The sequence below is a fragment of the Pelobates fuscus genome, chromosome 5 (assembly GCF_036172605.1).
Source record: "Pelobates fuscus isolate aPelFus1 chromosome 5, aPelFus1.pri, whole genome shotgun sequence".
Classification (NCBI taxonomy): Eukaryota; Metazoa; Chordata; class Amphibia; order Anura; family Pelobatidae; genus Pelobates; species Pelobates fuscus.
Genome location: NC_086321.1, coordinates 121,672,121 through 121,694,262, shown reverse-complemented (window position 1 = coordinate 121,694,262; position 22,142 = coordinate 121,672,121). Strand labels below are relative to the sequence as shown.

Below are 22,142 nucleotides of genomic sequence, written 5' to 3'. Positions count from 1 at the left end.
TACAGTCGTAGTACACATAAGGTTTGAAAAATATACTGCGCAAACTCACTTTGTGTGTCAAAAAGGCAGAAAAACTGCGTATTACCACTACACTTGGTACAAGCTAGCGGAAAAATGATCCCACGCTAAGGTTCAAAAAATGCCTTTTGAATTGCCCTGGGATGTCTTCTTTAAGAAATGGTATGCCTTTATAGTGTAGTTGTAATATGTAGCCTTCTCAAGTGCTCCAAAGTGGGACACGGACGCATCAAAACCCTCCATGAAAATTCACACTTAAAAACCTTAACTTGTTATGTCTCTTTTACAGCAGTGTAACTTCACAAAATAGTGTCTAGGTCATACATTGGGCATATTGTTTTACTCCGAAGGCTTAGCTGAGCATAATTTGGGGGGTTTGAACTTAGTGGCACATATGAAATGTACAAAATGCCCAGCAAAAATGTAATCCATATGTAAAAAATGCCCAAAATTATATTTTACCACATACTTTGGCATATATTGGTGAAAAAATGGGGGCATGTTAAAGCACAATATGCACCATATGAGATACCCTGAGGTGTCTACTTTTACAAATGGTAGGTCTTTGTGAGGTTTTTTTGAACAGTCAAACTGCTATAATACCCCAAATTGAAGCATAGGCCCATTAAATCCGCCTACTGTAAATGTTGAAACAGACAGGTCTCCTATATGGCACTGTAGCTTCACGAAATAGTGCCAAAGAAATACAATGGGGGTACCGTTGTACTCAGCAGAAGTAACTGAACACATTATAAAACCTTGTACAGGAATAGCACACACCAACTTTACAAAATACACATGAGAAGTTCTTTGTTATAGGTTTGTGTGCCAAAAAACCCAAAATACTAAATTTTACTCCAATGTTTAGCAGAGATTGGCGGTGAAATGGCTACTTAGAAAGTGTCAAAACAACCTTAGGACAATAGCCTGTGATGTCTACTTTATATAAATATATACTTTTGTGTGGCAATTTTGTTTTCTTTTATGGCTATTAAGCTTACAAGACAAACATACCAAATTCTAAAATCGCTCCATATTAAAAGTTTATTTTACTCCTTGTGCTTTGTGACCTGTAACTACCAAAAAAAACTGAAAATCCCAGACACATTATATATTCTGTAAATCAGAACAACTAAATTAATTTATTTTTAATTACTTTCTTTAACCTGCACTAATTAGGCACACATTATTATTGCAAAAACTGTACAAAAAACACAATTTTTTTCTTTTTTTTTGCATTTCTCTGTATTTTTTTAATAATAAATAAGAATGTATATATATATATTTTACATCAAATTAAAGCCCTTTCTGTCCTCTAAAAAACAGTATATAATATGCGTCGGTGCAATAAACGAGAGAGATGCAAATTGAAGTTGAACGCATACAGCAAGAAAATGCAAAAATTGCTTGTGTCATTAAGCGTAAGACAAGCTTCTGAAGCTGTGTCCTTAAGGGGTTAACTCTTAAATGGCAGACAATTGAGAAGTGAAACTTCAGAGGCATGGAGTATACACTAAAAATGCCTCATTAGGCTAAATTTGTTTTGTGACTACAGTGTTCCTTTAAGTCATTTCTTATATCTCCATTCTCTTGTCAAAATGTGTATAACTCTTTTGATGCCTAGAATGCAGAACATAAAATCGAATTTTATTAAAGACACGGAGGCTCCTATTATGCATAACTCTTTCTTTATTTCCTCAGCAGCAAAGATAGAGGAAAATGAATATTGTAAAAAATGAAAGAAAAAACAGTATAGATACACAGGCAACCAATCACATAACAGAGGAAGTGAGTATATAAGGCCTGTGTTTCCCACAATCCCCCTCTTTCTTTGCTGCTTCCTCAGATCAGCTAAGTATTTTATCTTGCTCTACATGTTCTCAGCAATTATTGATTTTATTGAATTTTATTGCTGTTTACACTTTGCTCGTTTGATTGTGTATTTAACGTTTTCTCTCCTGGTGTGCCTAGTGGGTTTCCCATCCCTCTATTACTGTTTTTTCTCCGCGGAGGAGATTTTTCCCCTTGCTTCCCCTGCGGTTGTTTTTTCACCGCTGGGTGCTCGCTCGCTAGCTTTCCGCGGGCGGCTGTTTGCCGCGGTCTGTTCGTTCCGACCGCGGCTGCATGTCTCTCGCCCTCTCGGCATACGTGCCGCGGGGATAGGGTGCACGCGCCCCTTCCCCCAGTAGGTCCGGACCGCGAGAGCTATCCGCCGGCCTCCTCGTGCGGCGGCCATTTTGGAGGCGGAGCTTACTTGCGGCTGACACCACTGTTTTTTCTGCGGCTCGCGGTCTGCCTGCTGTCCGCCTCTGCCGTTCCCTGGGTCCCCTGGCACACCTAGCAGCATCTTTCCCTGTTCTCGTGGGTTAATCAACCCTGTTGCTCTACATACCCTTTCCGAAGTCATCTGTGAGTAATTGTTACCATTATGGAAGACAAGGATGAAGGGCAAGTAGGCCCTACTGGCACTTTTTCTCAGGATGCTCCAGGGGGTAATATAGCTTCTCAGGAATTCCATGCCCTCTTGGACGCCACTATGGCTTCATCCTTGCAGAAGGCCTTTGCCTCTGCCATGGGAGCGGTGTCCACATCGTTTTCCCAATCTCTGCAGAATATGCTTTTGCCCTCGTTGGCGGCTCCCTCCCCCCTGGGTGATGGGACCCCCCCGCCAGCCCCCGCCATGCCTGGGGCCCGTAAGGCAAGGGCTAAGGCAAAACACGTCAGCTCCCACTCCCCGATGCAGGCTATGCCTGCCATGATGGACTCGCTTGACGCGGTCACAGACAGCGCGCATACCACGCGCAAAAGAGCCCCTGGCCGGGCTAAAAAGGCTAGATTATGGAAACGGGCTAGAGCCCTCAATGATGTGTCGGATTCCGACAGGAGTGTGGAGAATGAGTCTGACGCTATGGAGTATGACTCCTATGATGAGGATGGCTCGGACGAGGATTTGCCCCCTACGGGCGTAACCCCCTCGGGTTCCTCTACCGTTACTAAGGGCCTTGTTCAGGACCCCGCTGGGGATAGTAAAGCGTTATTTGACCCTCAGGGTAACCCCCTGTTTGACCCCGACGACCTCCGCCATCCCCGGTCAGCTGAATGGGTTCCCCCAGAACACATAGCCCAGTATGTGGCCAGACGCATGCGTACCCCCCTGTCTAAGGAAGGTCGCAATAAGCTGCGGGCGGAGTGCCCCAGGCCTTCCCTCCCGGGCTCGGCCTGCAAGACTCCCGATATTGACCCCCAAATTGCCCAGTTCCTGAATAAATCAGGCTGGAAATCCAAAAAGGGCCTAGACTACTCCCTTAAGGGCTGTCAGGACAAGATCTTGGATACCCTGGGCCCACTTTCAAAGCTCTACGAGCTGCTGGACGCCACTAGAACTGGCGATTCGATTTTGGACATTGATGTAGCCATCGGTTGGGTACAAAGGGCTATATGCCTAGTGGGGAACGCTAGTACCGCCATGTCCTCTGAGAGGCGCAAGGCAATTCTCCTCAAAATTGACCCGAAATTGGCTGCCATGACGGTAGCGGAGCCGGACCCTTCCGAAGAGGGGGTCCTGTTCGGTAATTCTTTCGTTAAGGACCTAGGGTCATACGTTAAGACCTTTACGGCCATAGACAAGGCTCAGGCGAACATGAAGCGCATGTTCGCGCCCAAGGTTTTTGGAGGGGCCGGGCGTAGCAGGAACCGTCCACCCGGCCGTGGTTATCGAGGCTCATTCCGTGCCTCCAGAGGTTCCTTTTTCCCGTCCCGGGGATTTCAGGACTCAAAGACGCCTCCTTTCTTCCCGGCCAGAGGGAGATCTTGGGGCTCCAGATACCCCCGCGGTGCCGCTTCGGGCAGACGCCCTTATGGTGAGTACCCTTTCTTCCCCTGTCGCTCACGGGCGGGTAGCGGGGAGGCTGGCTCTGTTCCACCAAGGGTGGGCATGTATTACTTCGGACGCTTGGGTCCTACAATGTGTGAAAGGTTATCACCTGGACTTTGTATCTCTACCTGTCCAATCTTATGTCCCCAGGGAACTGTCTCTTCCCCCAGATCAGGACAGGATGATCTCCGCGGAGGTCGAAGAGATGTTGTCCAAAGGCGCCATAGAAGAATTGCCGTTCGCCGCCCCGGGCTTTACGAGCAATCTCTTCCTGGTACCGAAAAAAGGGGGCGGAGTCCGTCCAGTGATAAACCTCTGCCCTCTCAACGCGTTCCTCCGCTACCAGCATTTTCAGATGGAAGGTATCCACTGCCTCAGGGACCTCCTTCGGCAGTCAGACTGGCTGGCCAAGTTGGACCTGAAGGACGCATATTTCACGGTCCCGATAGCGGTGGACTACAGAGACTACTTACACTTCACCTGGCACGGAAGGCGTTGGCGCTTTACCTGCCTACCATTTGGCCTCTCCTCGGCTCCTTGGTGTTTCACCAAGATCATGAAGCCTGTAATGGAGTTCCTCTGCACCCGTGGAGTGCGGTTGATCATTTACCTGGACGACATTCTAATCATGTCCCAGTCCAGAGACCATCTCCTAGTACATCTAAGGTGGACGATCGATCTGCTTCAGAACCTGGGTTTCATGGTCAACTGGGACAAATCGGTCCTGGAACCCGCTCAGTCGATGGAATTCTTGGGTTTCAAGGTGGACTCCGTCCGCCAGTTTCTATACCTACCGGACTCGAAAGTGAAGGCCATCCGGAAGGAGTTGCGAAGGGCGCTTCGTGTATCAGACCTGTCCATCAGACAATTGGCACGGATTATTGGCCTCCTTGCGGCCTCCATACAAGCGATATTCCCGGGCCCGCTACACTATCGTGCCCTCCAGAGGCTCAAAGGTTCGCACCTCCGGTCGGGTCATTCATACGAATCTCGGGTACAACTGGACGAAGAATCCAGGGACGAGCTGGCGTGGTGGCTGGCACACATGGAGGCATGGAACGGAAGGGCCATCTTCGGTTCTGTCCCGGACGTGGTGATCGAATCAGATGCCAGCTTACACGGCTGGGGTGCTCGCTGTGGCAGCGTTTCCACCGGAGGCAGATGGTCCGAGATAGAGAGATCCCTGCACATCAATTGCCTGGAACTCTTAGCAGGGGCATTCGCGATTCGCAGCCTTACCCCAAGACGAGCGAACTGCTGCGTTCTCCTCAAGATGGACAACGTTTCGGCGGTACGCTATATAAACCATCTCGGGGGCACCAAGTCCAGGATGTTAGCCCTGTTGGCAAAGGATTTTTGGCAATTTTGTCTTTCCAACAATGTCTCAGTGACGGCGGAACACATTCCGGGTCTAGACAATTCGGACGCGGATTGGAACTCCAGACATTTGAGAGGCTCGGGAGACTGGCACTTGCACGTTTCGGTATTCCAAAGCTTAGACAAGCTATGGGGACGGTTCAGGATGGACTTGTTCGCGTCCCGTCTGAACACTCAACTACCGGAGTTTTACAGCTGGAGGCCGGACCCGGCGGCTGTGGCGACGGACGCATTTCTCCAAGACTGGCCATCGGGATGCCTGTATGCGTTTCCCCCGTTCAACATGATCGCCCGAACGATTTCGAAGTTGGTTCGCCACGATTGTTGCCTGACGTTGGTCACTCCCCTGTGGAGATCTCGGCCTTGGTTCCCACGCCTGTTGGAGTTGTCAATAGACTACCCCCGTTTGATTCCGAGCTTCCCGGATCTGCTTCTGGATCCGGACGGGAACTCGCACGGCCTGGTGCTTATGCAGCAACTGCCTCTGGTAGCGTGGCTCCTTTCAGGGGAACCTGGACTGTCCCGGATGTTCCGAGGTCGACTCTCCTGCTCCTCGATAACGCCTGGGCTCCCGGTACGAGATCAGCCTACCGGGCCTCATGGCAATCATGGTCTAATTGGTGCATGGAACGGGCGGTGGATCCCGTATCTGCCCCTCTCCATCTGATCCTGGAGTTCCTCACGTTGTTATTTGATGCGGGCAAGGCATACCGCACGATCAACCTTTTCCGCTCGGCGATTTCGGCCGGGCATAGTGGCCTGGATGGTTCACCAGTCGGCAGACATCCCTTTGTATGTCGTCTCCTCAAGGGTATCCGTCTCGCTCGCCCTCCTAGATCCCGTTTCTCGGTCTTCTGGGACGTCAACATCATGTTACAGTTCCTCTCTTCATGGTACCCTAATCATGAACTGAGCCTCAAGCAATTGTCCTCCAAACTAGTGATGCTTCTCTGTTTAGTATCGTGTAAAAGAGTGTCTGATGTTAGAGCCCTTGATTGGGACGCTATTGCTTTTACCCCAGAAGGTGTCGCTTTCAACATATCCAGAAGGACAAAATCGGCATCCAAATCGTTTGTGTACCCTAGGTTCCCAGAATGTCCGGCTCTTTGTCCGGTTGACTGCTTGAAGGCCTATCTGGATGCTACCCAATCTATCCGCTCCTTGGACCTACATCCTTTGTTCGTGTCTTTTAAAGCGCCTCATCGACCTGTGTCAACTCCGACTATGGCGCGTTGGGTGCGCTGGCTTTTGTCTTCAGCGGGTATTGACACTTCGGTTTTTACGCCTCACTCTGTTCGGGGTGCCATGGCCTCAAAAGCGTCCGCGGTCGGCTGTCGACTGGAGGACATCATGCGTGCAGCGGACTGGTCTAGGGAATCGACCTTCCGCGACTTCTATTTCAGACCTATTGAACATATCGCATCTCAGGTGATAGCACAGCTTTAAACTTGCATAATAGGAGCCTCCGTGTCTTTAATAAAATTCCCAGATTTTACTATTAACATGACGTAAAGTCATGATTTTATTAAAGACACGGAGGCGAGTATTATTCCCTCCCACCCTCCCGAGGTGGGTTTTTGGGATGAGATGCTATTGGACTCTTTGGGTAAGTTCAATTCGGTCTGTCTTTTGTTGTGATTTACGCATGTCATTTATATGTTATATTAATGATTTTCATTATGTTTTTCAGATTCCAGTTTTCTATGATTGGAGATATCGACATTATGTTTTTGATTCAAGTTTTCTCTCATTGAATTGCCTACAGTTTGTTTGGTAAGTCTACAGTTTGGAGTTTGGATTTTACCATATTTCTCTCTCTCTTTTAGCTTGATGTTATCGGTTGGTTACCATTTACTGTTCTGGACAAGTTGGATTTCGTTCTTCTTACCTGATCTTCGGTTTTCGCAAGAAAGAGGGGGATTGTGGGAAACACAGGCCTTATATACTCACTTCCTCTGTTATGTGATTGGTTGCCTGTGTATCTATACTGTTTTTTCTTTCATTTTTTACAATATTCATATTCCTCTATCTTTGCTGCTGAGGAAATAAAGAAAGAGTTATGCATAATACTCGCCTCCGTGTCTTTAATAAAATCATGACTTTACGTCATGTTAATAGTAAAATCTGGGAATTTAGCTACACTTAAAAATGATATATTATGAAAACTCTTGCACTTTTTAGTTAGAGATACCCATGATGAACAACTAATAATGTCATTCTCTCAATTCAGAATTGCGAAAAACGGGAGTTTCAAATTTTAGGTAAAAAAAACAAGCCATTTAGACTACAGTTGTACACTTTACTAGTGACCTCTGTACAATTCCAGGATTCGTAAATTACCTCAAACAGAAACATTTATTTTTGCAGGCATCAAATGAGTTCATGTCTGTCAGTCAAGGATTTACAAGTTATTTTGCGTCTTCAGTAATCTCTTACTCTTTTAGTTTCTGATTTTCCAAATCTCACTATACACTCATAATAACCATTCCCACGGGGAGAAAAATGCTATGAAATGACTGTGATAATTATTATTATTATTAGGTGAGATAATCTATCAGGATGTCAAGTTTATGAATCATCGTAATCTTGTAAAACAGATGTCACAATCTTCCAGATGATCCACATTATGCATTTCTAGTACTTCACAATCACATGATTAGTTTTAAATAAATGCAAACTCATCTTCTTTTCTCTATTGCTGGAAAATTTATTTTAGATCTCTCATCCTCTCATCTAACATTTGCATTTCATAAAAATAAATTAAGAAACGAGTAGCAGGATTATTGCAGCATTGTTTTAGCTCAAAATAAAGCTATATTATTATTATTATTATTAATTGTTTTTATTATTTTGTTTTTTAATAACCATCTCTCTTGCTCTATCTTAGAGGCATTTAGGTGATTTTTTTACTCACATCATGGCAATGCCCAGTACTTTGCGTTAGGGTGTGTACTTAGAGGAAATTCTAACTGCAATTTCAAAGACATGTTTTCAAAGGAAAAAAAAAAACCCTGAAAATCTCACCAAAAAATCATTTAAAATTGCCAATGTGAATAACAGCTGTGTATTAGGGACTACATCACGTCACTTGTACATTTCTGTGAGTTGTTCACTGTCTGTCTATCTATCTATCTATCTATCTATCTGTACTTCTGTTGTCTGTCTGTCTGTCTGTCTATCCACATGTTTGTCCATACAACAGCCTATCTGTTAACATTTGTGTATGTTCTCAGTCTGAATTAATTTGCTCTTAGTTTATAAACCTCTTCCATTCCACATGTATTTTCCCTTATTTGCTCCTGTTTAGTAGATCAGGTTTCTCTATCAATTCCTTGACTCCATTCCATTCACTCTCATAGTATACTGCTCCACAGGGAAGTGTTCACTAAACAGCTGTGTGCAGATGGCAACCCACTTTTAACATTTATACTAAATAGATGAGATGGGAAAATCTCTTTTGTTTATTCTCAATGCATTGTAATATGCAGCCCTACTATTGACTGAGTATTTTGGTCCCTATATCCAGGTAGTACCCGGCCAGTGTGGCATGGCGTACAATGCATAGTCTCATGTCCATGGTCATTGTCATGCAATAAGTGATTTTGCTTTTGGATGTTTCTTTTGCCAGAGAAGCTAATATGCCCAGAAATTGTGGTGTGGCTTACAAATCATAGCTGCATATTTAAAGGAGAGCTACAAATCCGTAATAGTTTGTAATTGTCTCACTTATTGGTAAATTTCCCCCTTTATAATATTATAAAGCACTCTATAAATGTCAATAATAATAATAATATTAGAGGGGTTAGCAGAGTGTTACCTTATTGTTTTAAATGCTTCAATGCCATTGCAGTGCGGCAATGGCTGCACATGTGTACTGCTTCCGAGAACATCTCTCTGAGATGCAGTCGATTGGCTGTAAGGTGAAGCAGAGCTGCTGCGAGGTTGTGCAAGGGACCCTCTTGCCAGTAGAATACAGATCCGTTGACTAATTCTAAGTGCAGTGGGTGGGGGTTTGTCAGTAATATAAATGACATTTTAAACACTCCAACATTGTAAATAATGTTTTTTTATTGATAATGCTGAAATGTTCCTGAGATACAACTACATCTCACAACATAGCAACAGTGCTACATTCATGGTGAGCAAAATTTAAGCAAGTTTGACTCAAGAGTCAGGGACCAAAATCTCCATGGAATTTACACGGAAATGACTCAGAATTTGAATACAAAATACATCACAAATCAGTATTACTTGCTGATGTCCAGATTAGCAGAAACAATCAGGGACCTGCGTCAGGGAATGTATCTTCTGAATGCAAAAGCTAGACATTATCAATCTTCAGTTTTTACAATACAACCTGTCTAAATGCAACCAAATGGCTAAAAACCAGAAGAGAATTATGAACAAATGCCCAAGTAGAAACTTAATTGAATAACATTTTCAGCTGGCTGCCTGCAAATCTGGGTCAGTCTAAATTTCTCCAATTTGGAAACGATTCGTTGACAATGAGTCAGGCTGAAATTCACTTTTTCATAATTTTGTGAATCCTACATTTTATATGAGATTTGTATGTGAGAATTGCTGATTTTAAAGCCAACACCATATTATACCAAATTCTATATTTCCTTTTGGTGGAAATAGCCACATTTTATTGGCTGTTAGTAAATATGAGAATTATAAATATAGTTATAATTCATTTATTTTAATAATTTTTTTCTGATTTGCCTTGCATTTACATATTGTTGAATACTGGTAATCCTTTATATTAACTTCATATAACACATGACGACTGGGGAACATCCATGCGAACCCAGAAGATAAGAAGCGTGCATTTTGCTACAAACTGTAGATTGGTTTAGAGTTAGACTGCAAGGTAAAGGGATGTCTAATTATTAGATTAATACTAGAATAGAATATTCACCAATTAAGCCTTAGAATCTATTTCTGAATCATTATCCTCAAAATATGAATTCTCACACATTATTTACAATCACCCTATAAATTATTAATATTTAGTCCCAATAATATGCTATTACCTTATCTGACTGCTTGCTTCTTAATGGTATTTTATAATCTTCTGAATGTGTGTCGCAGAGCTACATGACACAGTGAATCCTGGAAGTGTCAGTAGACTGTCATCTGCTGCAATGCTGGAAGTGTAAATATGAATGTGCTTTTTTTAACACAGTGGTTTTGTCTTAACGCAAACTATACGTCCTTTAATTTCACTTCCCTCTTCTAGTCCATTCTAAAAGTGCCTGATTGTTCAATCTTCTATTCTGTGGAAAAATAACCAAGTAATAGGAAAGAGCAGTGGTACTAAGATTGAAACCAGAACTGATAGAAGTGCGGATGTACGCATCGAAACGAGTGTTGTGTGTTCTATCAATATTTTCAATCCAAAGCAAGTTGCCAAGACAAAGTGTGTGAACCTTTATTTAGGATGCCCAGTAAGTTGGTAACGTTTCAGCTCCTAAAGGCCTTTGTGAAACCTTATACACATGCAAACATTCTTAATATTAATAGAGGATCAACTAAGCCAAAAAGGTGGAGTAACACCCTCAATAATAGTGATTGATACATCATTTATCAATTGAAAAGTGACAACATATGTGAGAACAAAAAATTGGAACACAAACAGCATTCACTAAAGTGCATAATCAAAAAGGTGCAAGACAGATACTCTTCAATATACAAAAAACATCTTATTTTCCATGTACAATATAAAACTGCTACAGAATTAAAAAGTAATAAAAATCAGTTCAGTAAATTAATAACACTAAAACTAACACTCATAGATATTGGAGTGCTTTGTTCATATTTTTTACTTATCACCATATAATACTTGCGAGTGGCATTTTTAGTCAAGCGCCAGACAATGCCTGTCTCCTGTTTCATACGGAGAAGTTAGTGAGCGTATACACAGCTGGCTATGTAGGCTACTATAGTAAATCCCACACTAGCAGAAGTAAACAGAGTTTACGGGAATCTATGATCTGCACACTTCCATTGCCTTAGGGATGAGCATAACTACCTAGCAAAGCTTTCTCTAATTATATTAACTTTGGCTGGACTAAAGGGTGTTCCTTGATGTCATAAATAAGTGACTAATGTAATTTCTGGTAGCAGCATATAGGTTAAGGTAAGATTGTAACAGCCTGACTAAACATAAGCCTAGTTCAGACAGATCCTCAACCAAATTTAATTCCACCGGACCTGGGAAAATATGAGGAGTTTTATGTCTCCCTTTAAGTATAATGTGGAACTCACAGTTCTGAAATATGGATTTGGATTAACTCAGCTCCTCTAACTGCCAAGGCTAAAGGCAAAAGAGAAGCCAACTTGATAGCATTTCATCTTAAATCAATCCTAGCATTGTCCAAGGAATTAAGGAAATTTTATAACGTGGAGTATCTAGTCGGCAGACCGATAACCCTTTTATAATTTCGAATACAGAATAATCTTGGTATGGTTAGGAATAAGTAAATTCAAAGCAGACCCATAAACCTTGATGGTACTGACCGCTAACCCAGAATGGAATTTAAGAGCTAGCAATTCTAAAACTAAGGGAATGGTGTCAGACCCATTAGAAGTAAATTTGAAAGACACCTCCAATTCTTTGAATTCCTCTATCATCTTCCTATATCTTACCCTGGTGCTGTGTTTCAAGGATAAATTAATAATGTCCAGCACCTGATCTGATAACAGAGGATGGTTAACAGTCTGCCAGGGCTGCAATGCACATCAGCTGCGGGAGATTGAGCAAAAGATCACTGTTTCCCTGAAAGCACTCCGAAGTCAAACCCAATGGGATTGTGGTTGATTTGACTAACTGATACCAGGGTCTTGAGTTCCAGACTGGGTATACGAGAACTAAACTCGGTACCCTGCCCCTAAGGATCTTCTCCAGCACTTTCATCAGTAAAGATAGAGGAGGAAAAGCATAAGGGGCTGGAAGATCTGTCCACTGGAAAGACATTGCGTCCTTTTTCTAAGCCCCCTTTGAACAAATTCTGGAGACAAACATGGGAGTCTGTGCTGAAGTCTGAAATGCAAACAGATCTATTTGTCTCTGGACAAATTCCATTGGAATAAAACAATCTTTAATTGAACTGTTGCCAGAGACAAACTCTGTCAAGAAAGAGAATCTGCCAAATCGTTTGCCTCTCCCAGAATGTGTTTGCAAAACTTTGTTTGCCAAAGCCCAAGAACAAAGATCTAGAGCCTCCACACAAAGACCTCTTGATCTTGTGTCAACTCTGTTGTTTATATTAGCTACATTTGTCCTGTTGTCCGATTGGACTTTTACAGACACTGATAACTGGTTTAGGGGAACCAGACCCTGGAGCGCTAACTTTATTGCTATTAAAACTCTAAAATGTTTATGTAAAGAAGTCTCTCTCAGTCTGATTAAATTCCTCTTATTGCATTCTGGGCTGTAAACATACCCAACTATGATTTGAGGCATCAAAAGGCTCCTCTAACAGGGGATGAGGAAGAGCAATTCCCAACTTTAGAATGGTCCTCAACTCTTCTCTCACCTTCTTGAGGAGAAAAACAACTTTGATTCCAATTGCACCCCATGTCTTAAACAATGCCTTAAAAACAGCTGACATCATCTGCCAAGTAAAGGTGAATCATCGTAGTCCGGTGTTAAGGATTTTAACTTCCCAATGATCTTTGCCAGATCTCTCCAGGACCAACTCTGGCTCCTGAGAGATGAGATCAAATGTACCAATAACTTGTCCCATTTGTCCTGGGGATTTCTAGTGACATGGTCTTGGTGTTGGGTACAAAACCCAGAAAGAGAATACTCTGAGTGGGAGCTAGGACTGATTACTGTAATTTCACTACACATCCTAGGTCTTATAAAAAGGAAGAGAAATAGTCCCTCTGAGAAGCAAGACTTTCCCCATCTGGATTCATCAGTCAAATGTTGTCTAGGTAGAACAGACACATGACGCCTGACATAGGCCATAACAGATTTCATTATTCTAGAGCATTAGATAGGCCAAACAGCATAACAGTCAACTGCCAAATCATTTCATTTCCATAAAAACTTGAAGAAACACCTGTGTTTCTTTGCTATGGGAACTGAATTGAAGGTGTCTTTTAGGTCTAAATTTATGCAGAAGATTTTTTTCTGTACTAAGCCTGGAAGATCTTATAAACCTTCCATCCTGAATCTTTTTCTCTCGATGAAAGCATTCAGAGATCGCACATTTAGAACGGGTCTCCAGGAACCGTCTGATTTTGGGAAAGGGAACAAAGGACTGACCCATGTCTGCCAACTCTATCTTCCCTTGATTTAAAGCTAGAGAAAGGGACACATCTAGCACTGGGTTTACCTCTCTGCTGGGTGCAAAACTCTGGACTGAGAACCTTAAAAGGGGGAGTTGTAAGCCACTATTAAAAAATGTCAATACCCACTTGTCTGTAGAAATATCCTTCCAATTTTAAGGCACACTTACTTGAATGCATGGGTCTTCAATTGGCAGATGGACTGCCTTTGGTATGAGCTCCTTTGCTACCACCCGAGAGCTTGTGTTTTCCACTGTAGTGGCAGAACTGGGCCCGGTTGACACTTCTCTGGATGCTCCTGTGGCCCTAAAGAGGTGACCCTCTGTCCAAGCCTGGAAATGACTTGCTGAACTCAGAAAAAGATCTTCTTGCTTTATAACAGCCTGTATGAAAGAGAATCCGAAAAGGTAGGAATACTCCAAATTAGGGAACTCATGGGATTTGGGGGCTAGATCAGACATCCCCACTGCATAAAGCCAGTGTGATATAATTAAAGGATTGGCCAATGATTAACACAGCCCTGCTGAAAGCTTTTACTAATGCTAACTTAGATGCCAGCAAAGATAAAGCAGATGGATCCTGGGCAGTGCCTTCACTTTCTGCTTTATATAGCATCAATAATAGGGGGCCCACCACATTGGCCATTTTAACCCCTTAAGGACCAAACCTCTGGAATAAAAGGGAATCATGACATGTCACACATGTCATGTGTCCTTAAGGGGTTAAACTGAATATTTCAAAAAGTCTGGTCTGAGGGATCTATAGATACACTGCTCCCTGTGATAGGTTACTGAGCAGAATCTACCTCAAAAGCCATTTAATCCTAGTGAAGATCATTCTCCTTAACTAAAGGTGACCTAAAGGCTAGTTTGACAAAATCTCTTACCCAAGAATCATGCTCCATTGCCCACCTGGAGTGAAATATTTAGATGGGAGAGTCTTTCCCAGGAGACTCACTCTAGCCATCTGCCCATTGCTAAGCTTCCCTCGCTCAGTAGAAGCTGCTAAATGGAGCACCTCCTCAGACTCCCAATCTATTTCTGGAGAATCATGTCTAGAACTAGACTGGCTTTGGGAGGATGAATGAGCAAACACTCTGGAAGAAGAAGCAGAAGGACTATCTAACCTCTGAGATTTGTCCTTTTTCTCTGAAAGGTGCTTCTGGTGTTCAATTGAGGGAAACAAACTCTTCCCCTTATGGCATCTAATCCCTTTAATTTTTTGCTTACTTAAATAAGTATGAGGGGAAGGAGGTGCAGCAAGATAGACCTCAGATGAGGGACTGGCTGATGAAATCAGAGTTTCTTCAGGTAGGCTAGTTGTTATTTCTGTGTGATATGGGGGCATCCCATAAGCATAGTTTAGTTATCTAGCAAATGAATAACTTTTAATTGCCATGCTAACCCTTAGCTTAATTTTTAAGACAGTTTATTTTATGTGAGCAATTAACCGACATAATTCAGTTACGAAGCGTTTTAGATCCACCTAATTTTCCATATATTTTCCATGTATGGAAAATTTAATCATTCTCATTTATTTCTTCTGGAGGTAGACGTATACTAGAGCCTGATTGGCTTACTTTTATAAGATTTCCCTTTTCAAAGCAAAATTTGTGACAAAGAGAGCTTAAAAGTGGACTTAAACATTAATATGAAACAGCAGCTCATGCGTGTATTACTCACTCTACATTACACCAACAGAAACAGTGCAGATAGTGACAAAGCTCTTATGTAGGCATAAAGGCGTATGTGCCTATTAGGGTTGCAGCAATTCAAAGGACACCAGGTAACAGGTATAAAAAATTACATATTACATATAAATATATAAAATATAACAAATTATAAATAAAAAACTATGCTATTAAAACATCCAAAGTTCTCTGATTTCCTTTTATGTTTATACCGTCTTCCCTATTTATTCTGCGGTTTAACAGGGAAATATGGTAACAATTTACTCAGGGTATGGGTGACTATTTAATATATATTTTTATATAGTTTTCCTAGAAGTTAACTTGTGTCGATTAGAGTGAACATTTATTCATTCTCTAGATAAGAGACTTCTGTGTCAACAAAACTTTCTTTTTCTTTTCTTTTTTTTTCTTCATGTGATTATACTTGCATATTGTTCCAGTACATTCTAGAGCTGTCTGACCATAAAGTAGACCCCAAGCTGTTCTGGTAAAGAGGGTCATGATATTTGTAAGTCTACTACAGCTGGGCAAACACTTTTAAAACAGCCTATTCACGACTGTTGGTAACCTCTTTGAGTGAGTTAATGATACATTCACTTTAGGGGCTGAAGAAACAACAACAATAATAATAATTATAATAATTATTATTATTATTATTATCATTCATAGTGTGACCACTTATTCCATAGTGCTTTACAAAATTTGTGAAAGGGGGAAATTTAACAATAAATTAAACAATTACATAAAAATACAGGAACAGTAGGTTGATGGGGACCCTGCTCAAATTACCTTACAGTAATTCTAAGAATTATAATTAAAAAAAAGCTCTCCATCTAATCTGCTGCTTTTGAAAATGCTATTTTTTTATGCAAAACAAAATGTGTTAGATTCACTCCTACCCCCTAGAGGGAGGAAACCTTCATGATTGCCATTTATTAAAAGTAGAAATGTTGTGTTCAGATTTACTTATTCATGTCTTATCTTGACTCATAATCTAGCTAAAGAACGAAGCAGTCAGAAGTACCCTAGACCAACGTGACATCATTTATCACATTATGACTCATTTTAATTCTGCTGTTGTTTCGAGTTAAGAATTGTTCATTTCTGGGACGCAAAAGTAACACAAAGACTCATCTATACATACAGTAGCTATCATTGTTGCATGTCGATTTATAATAAAATGCAAACCTTACTAAGAGAAGATCATGATAAATGGGAATCTGCTTCTGCAATGACAAACTAACTTCTGCTATGGTACAGTGCAAAATGAATTGTTCTGTTCTTCCAAGACAGAAGTGTTTTGTTTATTAAGAAATATATAACACGGTCCAAATACAGTGACTATCACAAGCCCTTAGGCCTGTATTAATATTCAAATATTCGCTTGTAATGTTAGTGTCATCACTTTCTATGAAAGGTATTATATTATTATTTTTAAAAATAAAATTCTAACAGACATAAGATAGAACATTGAAAATTTAATTGACTGCACAGTTTAATTATTGCATTTGTCATCTATTTGGCTAAATGAAAATGAACAGGAATAGTACAACTATAATGACAGAAGAGAGAGAGACCTTGTAAGAATGCATATTCAAACACTAAAATAATAAACTTATACTGTATACAATCATGTCTTTGTTAATATTCATTTAATCTCGTTATGATTTTGGAGCGAATCTGCAGCAATTGCGCAGATACATTTGGTGTTAAGATTAATATCGGTACTTTGGCATCCAAATCCTAAACAAAGTTGGGGTTGGGGAAGAAAGTGGGTGGAGATGGGGGGTGGGGAAAGCTCAGAGCAGAGGAGGTATGTAATATTGATAATTCACAAAAAGTACAAAAGACTTAAGATAATATTAAATGTATGCTTACTAATGCAAGGAGCCTGTATAACAAAATGGGGGAACTAGAGGCAATAGCATACACTAAACAATATGATATAATAGGCATAACAGAAACATGGTGGGATGAGACACATGACTGGGCAGTTAATTTAAATGGGTACACATTATTTAGGAAGGATAGGAAAAACAAGAAGGGTGGTGGGGTATGTTTATATGTCAACCATGAGTTAAAGTCAAATTTTAGGCATGTGGAGTGTGACAAGGAAAATGTGAAGGCTTTATGGGTAGATATATGCTTGGGGCAAACAAAGGGAAATCAATTATTGGTTGGGATATGTTATAAACCACCTAATGTAAATATTATTGAGGAAGAACAGCTGTTAGAGCAAATTGAGAACGCTGCAAATCGAGGTAACACGTTAATTATTGGAGATTTTAATTACCCAGACATAAATTGGGATAGAGGGACTAGTACTTCAGCAAGGGGAATCAGGTTTTTGAATGTGTTAAATGACACCTTTATGTCACAACTGGTACAAGGACCAACTAGAAAGGATGCTTGTCTGGATCTCGTCATAACAAACAATGTTGATCTTTTAACCAATATTTAAGTAGGGGAGCATTTGGAAAATAGTGATCACAATATGGTACATTTTGAAATAAACTCAAAAAAGCAAAAGCAAGTGGGGTATACTAAAACATATAATTTTTAAAAAGCTAATTTCAATAAGATTAGGGCAGCTCATATCAACATATCAACTGGCATAAACTCCTTAGTGATAAAAACACTGAGGATAAATGGAAACTATTCAAACAAATATTAGAAAGGTACATTTTCTCAGTATGTACCGATGGGTAAAAGAAATAAATTAAAACCAATGTGGCTTAGTAGAGAAGTAAAACAAGAGATTAAAAATAAGAAAATGGCATTTAAAGCATTTAAATCAGACAAATCAGAGGCATCCTATTTAAGATATAAGGAAGCCAATAACGCTTGCAAAAAGGCAATTAAAGTGGCTAAACTAGAAAATGAGAAATTGATAGCTAAAGAATGCAAAAATGTTTTCAAGTACATCAATTCTAAAAAAAACAAAAAAAGAAAGTGTAGGTACACTGGAAACAGAGTTGGGTTTATTAGCTAATGAAGACCAGGAAAAAGCTGAAATTTTAAATAACTATTTTTCTTCAGTATATATTAATGAGGATCCTATGGCAAGAGATATGCAGACGATTTCTGCAAAAAACTTGCAGATAAGTTGTGATTGGATAACTCGAGACAAGGTGCTACTGCTATTAAAGAAAATTAATGTAAATAAAGCTCCGGGGCCTGATGGTATTCACCCATGAGTACTTAAGGAGCTAAGTGGGGAAATAAGTGAACCTCTGTATTTAATTTTTCAAGATTCTTTTGTTTCAGGTGTTGTACCGGAGGATTGGAGGAAGGCAGATGTTGTTCCTGTATTTAAAAAGGGTTCAAAATCCTTGCCTGGAAATTATAGACCTGTGAGCTTAACTTCTGTAACTGGGAAATATTTGAAGGGCTATTAAGGGATAATATTCAGGAATTCATTGGGAAGAACCTTGTTATTAGCAATAATCAGCATGGTTTTATGAAACATAGCTCATGTCAAACTAACCTAATTGCATTCTACGAAGAAGTAAGTAGAAGTATAGATCAGGGTGTTGCAGTGGATGTGATCTACTTGGATTTTGCCAAGGCATTTGATATGGTTCCTCACAATAGGTTAGTCTTCAAACTAAAAGAAATTGGTCTAGATGAATATTCTTGTTCTTGGGTAGAACATTGGCTTAAGGATAGAGTACAACGAGTTGTAATTAATGGTAAATTTTCAGGCTGGACAAAAGTGGTAAGTGGTGTCCCTCAGGGTTCTGTTTTGGGACCACTTCTATTTAACATATTTATAAATGATCTTGAAATAGGCATTGAAAGCCATGTATCAGTCTTTGCAGATAACACAAAACTTTGTAAAGTAATAAAATGTGAGCAGGATATTGCTTTGCTGCAGAGGGATTTGGATAGATTGGGGGACTGGGCACTAAAATGGCAGATGAAATTTAACGTAGAGAAATGCAAAGTTATGCACTTCGGGGTTAAGAATGCACAAGCAACTTACACATTAAATGGTAGTGAATTAGGGATAACCACACACGAGAAGGATTTGGGAATTGTTATAGACAACAAATTAGGCAGCAATATGCAATGTCAATCTGCAGTTGCTAAAGCCAGTAAGGTTTTGTCATGTATAAATAGGGGCATAAAATATAATTTTGCCTCTTTATAAATCGCTGGTAAGATCACACCTTGAAAATGCTGTGCAGTTTTGGGCACCTGTTCTAAAGAAAGATATCATGGCACTAGAAAAAGTCCAGAAACGAGCTACAAAATTGATAAAAGGAATGGAGCATTTTAGTTATGAAGAAAGGTTAAAAAAATTAAATCTGTTTCGTTTGGAAAAACGGCGCCTGAGAGGGGATATGATAACTTTATACAAATATATTCAAGGGCCAGTACAAACCTTTATCTGGAAATCTATTCATATACAGGGCTATACATAGGACACAAGGTCACACATTTAGGCTGGATGAAAGGAGATTTCATCTAAGGCAAAGAAAAGGTTTTTATACAGTAAGAGCAATAAGGATATGGAATTCTCTGCCTGAAGAGGTGGTTTTGTCAGAGTCACTACAGATGTTTAAACTGCAATTGGATAAATACTTACAAAAACATAACATACAGGGATATAATTTCTAATTAGTGGGGTAACAGCTGCTTGATCCAAGGAGACATCTGACTGCTATTTTGGGGTCAAGAAGGAATTTTTTCCTAGTTTGTGGCAAAATTGGAAACGCTTCAGACTAGGTTTTTTGCCTTCTTTTGGATCAACAGCAACAACATATGTGAGGAAGGCTGAACTTGATGGACGCAAGTCTCTTTTCAGCTGTGTAACTATGTAACTATGTAACTATGTAAAGTGCTGGATTTGGAACATTCACAAAAAATATTTTAAACTTAATATGCAGCAAAGCTAGCAGTAAATAGTTACATAACTCTCACAATGGTAGCACGCTACCACATTAAATAGTTAGAAATAAATAAATACAAATCCTGTAGGTGGTCAATAAGAACCCCATATTACAATAAGGGAGCTTTAACACATTTTGTACCACCACCTTCTATGCTGTAGATGGGGTACATTTGCTGTCTAAGAGAGACTGTCAGCTATTACATTGAGTGTGAAAGTGTCCCATGCTATGTTATATAAGGAGCAAACTGATTGTCTAGTAATCCAACCAATCAGAGCACTCTGGCAGCCAAGTGGTGAAAGTAGTGAGACACACACTCTGCTACACACACATACATTCCTAAACACACATCAGCTACATACACACACATTATTACACACACTATATACACAATATTGCCACACACATGTACTACTACACACACTGATAACCACATTTCTCTGTGCACATACAAGCATATACAATGCTTGACACACTGTACTATAAACACACACACTATTAACACATTCACATTTATATTTTATTAAGCCCCTCCTTTTAATGTACCATTTTGCAGATGGAGAGTAACTTCTTAGGTCTAGTGAGGATGAGGCAGTTATCTGGCTTCAGGATTCTGGCTCCCCTTCCAACCTCCTTCTCAGATTCTGCTGCTAGTCATGAGATTACATTTACATGCGCTTAATTTTCACCATGCAGTCCATCCATGCGAGCCCCATTGCTCCTCCGAGGCCCATTGACCAAGAACTGACCATGGCACTGGTTCTATTTGTGCATATTGTGTGTTGTTTTCTTTCAGATTTGTGAATGATCTGTGAAGAAGTTTATTCATGTGATTGATATGTAAAATGAGTTTCCACAGCAAGAAATACAACAAATTGCAAGACCTCTTCGCAGGACAAAGTTAGTGAGTAAGCAGGGCAGAAACCTGCCAATAAATGGGCAATGTGTGTAATGTGTCTATCTCCTGGGTGCTGTGCGCAATATCGGTTAGGAAGGAAAGAAAGAAGGTATGCAGGAAGGAAATGAAGATCCTGCACCAAGGCCAAGTTCTCACTGCAAGTTGATCTTCCTCCTTTGATGTCAGTCTCCCTCACTGAAGGTGGTGGGACATCCTGAAGGCCAGGCTGAGGGGATGACTTCGTTGGCATGGAGGGGGACTATTCCGCTATTGGTGATCTGTCACTGGCATCCTATGCTTGCTGATGAAAGATGCCTTTTATGCACAGAATTAACATTCGCCAGCCCATAACCCTCATTCCAGGCTGGTTAATAACACTGCCAGAGGTCCCGTTACACCTCAGTCAAAAACAGAGCATTTTCACATATTTTCTGCACATACTGAGTGTAAGCAACATGATCACTTTAAATCAGTAAAGTAGTATGGTGTTTTAAATAACCATTTACGACTGTTTTTATGGCGTTCATTTTTACTTTTAAAATTAAATGTTTAGTGCAGTTACAATTTTGGGGAAATATGTGCCATTTAATCTTATACATTTGCCTTGAAGGCAATATATTAGTTTCTGGATAGTAACAAATAAAACCACATAACTTTAAAATCAGAAATTATATATATATATATACTATGTAAATGATAACTAAAAAGAGATGAAGAATATAATAGAGAAAACAATTAGAACTAGAAACAAAAAGTAGAAAAATAAGGAACGAGGACATGTACGTGTTAGCCCAGATGAGAAAAACTGTGTAGCTTAGTGCAGAAGCCACCAGGGTAGCTGTCTCTATATGTATACATTTCCCTTTGAACAGACTAGCCTGGAGGAGAAAAACTCTGGTTTCAGCAGATAGTGATGTGGGGCGAAACTTGCTGCATGCTGACATACAAGTCAGTAAATAACTCGATAACGCAATAATATGGTAGCTTGATAAAGACCTGTTGGGTCGAAATGTTGCTGTTTTTACTCCAATGAAGCTGCTATTTTGGCCATTACTTTGAGTACCTGGACCACTATTTTATTTCATATGG

General features: G+C 40.5%; 1 protein-coding gene across 4 annotated transcripts in view; it reads right to left on the bottom strand.

Moving 5' to 3' along the window:
- LOC134612583 (chemerin-like receptor 1) overlaps positions 1 to 22,142 on the bottom strand; it is a 115,879-nt gene that overhangs the window by 54,583 nt on the left and 39,154 nt on the right. Inside the window, exon 1 of one of the 4 annotated variants that reach the window (XM_063456974.1) lies at positions 13,741 to 13,948. The exons of 2 other annotated variants lie outside the window; for them this stretch is intronic. The gene's annotated coding sequence lies outside the window, so the exon portion shown is untranslated. Of the gene's footprint in view, positions 1 to 10,305; positions 10,402 to 13,740; positions 13,949 to 22,142 lie in introns of those variants that run through there. One more of the 4 variants, XM_063456972.1, reaches the window with a different exon arrangement.